Below are 2,325 nucleotides of genomic sequence, written 5' to 3'. Positions count from 1 at the left end.
TTTTCTCGTCTGTCCTGTATCAAGTGAGCTGTGGTGCTCTGCCCAGTAATACTTGACAGAGGGCCATCACATAAATGGCAACTGAAGTTTAAACTCATCAGAGGTGAAGATCACCACGATGCTAAACTTAAATAAGTATGATTACCTCTTACCTAATTAGATGTGTGCTCATTTGATGTAATATGGAGAGGGCCATAGTTCTTTCATGAAAAAGCTCTATTTTCAGTTTATAAACCACAAATGAATATTGACTATTAATTTATGTATTTAAGCTTGCTTACAATATTTCACACATTCAAACCATGTAAAATATAAAAATAGGTTTGTGAGACAATCAAGGCAGAGGAAAAAATGGAAATATGCAAGTTAGGATTCAGCCAGGCATGTGCTGAGAACATAACACATCTGCTCTAAAATCCTGCACATTAACAAGACAGCAGTGCCAAATTTCCTAGGTGGGTCTGGTAGTTTTCATTCAGAGAAAAGTTTATTCTGAGAGAATTCAAGTTACCACTACAATGGTGTCCTGTGCAGAACCCTTACTGTAATACAGCTCCCAGTATCGCCACGGGGTTGCTTCTTCCAGTGTCTCTGGTTATAGGCTAATGAGTGAATCCCAAGGCATAAGGTTCAGGCAAAATATTAACACACAAGGTCTTTCCTCAGGAACAATTTGGGTCTCAAGAGTGCTGCTCCTGATGTTGCCATTGTTGATAATGCTGTGGTTGTGTGGCAGGAGTAAGGATAAGATGGAAAAAGCAGCATAGGAGAGTGGTTAATAGCACAAGCCAAGGGACAGATTGACACATGTTCAAATCCTAGTGCCATGACTTCCTACTGTGACCTTAGTCAAGTTACTTGACCTCTGTGTGCCTTAGTTTCATCAACCATAACATGAAAAAGATAGAGTTACTTTAAGATTAAGTGAAATAAACTTGTAAAACACATGGCACAGGCCAGACACAGTGCAAATGCTCAGCAAATGATAATAGGTGTTCTTAAAAATGGATATAACAATTTTAAACAACTTTATACGTTTGTTTTGAAACATCAATACTGAGCAAACTTTGAAAACTGGAAAGTCTGTCTTTCCTTTACCATTTCATGTGCGAGGACTAGACTGTCAATCCTAGAGGTTGAAATTCTCTGCTGATTCACCTAAAATTTGACTATAATTTCCAAACCCTCCTGCCCATGCCTGAGGATGGGAGAACATGCCATATGGTCACCCCTTATCCTACAGTCATGAGCTAAAATGGGATTTACACACACCAAAGTTTCATCTTCCGTGGAACAGCAGGAGGGCTCCTCCGGATTTCCTCTCAATCATGTTTGCACACCAATAAATCACAGCCAGCATCAGAAAGCCTGCTGGCCACAAAGAGGAATAAGGTAGCTCCTGGAAAGAATCAAGGATGATCAAGGTGGCCCTTCCTGGCTTCTTCTCACAGCTCACTCATCATTTTCACTGAGATTATAACTATATTTGTGAACCACCTGTGGATTTGGATCAAGTCTTGTTCATATTCGTGAGTCTGTAGTATCCAGCACACTGTCTAAAACAGCAGTGTCCAATAGAAATATCCTGCCAGCCACAAATACTGTTTATACTTTTCTAGTAGCCACAATTTAAAAAGAAACAGATAAAATTAATTTCAGTCATGTATTTCACTGAGTCCAATATGTCTAAACTATCATTTCAACAGTATTACCAATATAAACAATATTTATGAAATACTTTTCTTTCTTTTAGTCATACTGGTTTTTCAGAGCTAGTATGTGCACCCTTACAATAGCTTCAGTTATGACCAGCAACAGGTCAAGTGCTTGAAAACCTCATGTGGTTTGCGTTGGACAGATAGGCTCCAGACTAATAATAATGATAATAATGGAAGTGCTGTTTCAATCATGTATTATATATTAGATCATTCGGTCTTTGCAAGGACTCTGTGTAATGAGTGCTATTATTATTCCCATTTTATAGATGAGGAAATTGAGAGCAAAGGGAGATTAAAAATTGCCTGAGGTTTTACAGTTGGTATATGGAGCAGTGAGTCAGGCCAGCATCCAAGTCCATGTGTTTAACCAGCACGCTGGGTACAAAGAAGGGAGGAGAAAACAAGGATTTCTAGATCAGCTGGCAATTCACAAAAACATCTTATTCCTTACATGCATAATATGCATAATGTTTATGACTGGTGCAACATCTCATGCTTGTAATCCTAGCACTTTGGGAGGCCAAGGCGGGAGGATCACTTGCGCACAGGAGTTTGAGACCAGCCTAGGCATAGCAAGACCTCGTCTCTAATAAAAGTAAAAAAAAAA

The 2,325-nt window shown here is 39.1% G+C and overlaps 1 protein-coding gene across 2 annotated transcripts in view; it reads left to right on the top strand.

The window, feature by feature from the left end:
• Positions 1 to 2,325, top strand: part of UNC5C (unc-5 homolog C (C. elegans)) — a 398,784-nt gene that overhangs the window by 263,878 nt on the left and 132,581 nt on the right. The window lies entirely within an intron of this gene.

Source organism: Mandrillus leucophaeus, unplaced genomic scaffold, assembly GCF_000951045.1.
Source record: "Mandrillus leucophaeus isolate KB7577 unplaced genomic scaffold, Mleu.le_1.0 Scaffold447, whole genome shotgun sequence".
NCBI classification, from domain to species: Eukaryota; Metazoa; Chordata; class Mammalia; order Primates; family Cercopithecidae; genus Mandrillus; species Mandrillus leucophaeus.
The sequence above is the reverse complement of the archived record's forward strand: the minus strand, read 5'-3'. Positions and strand labels throughout refer to the sequence as shown.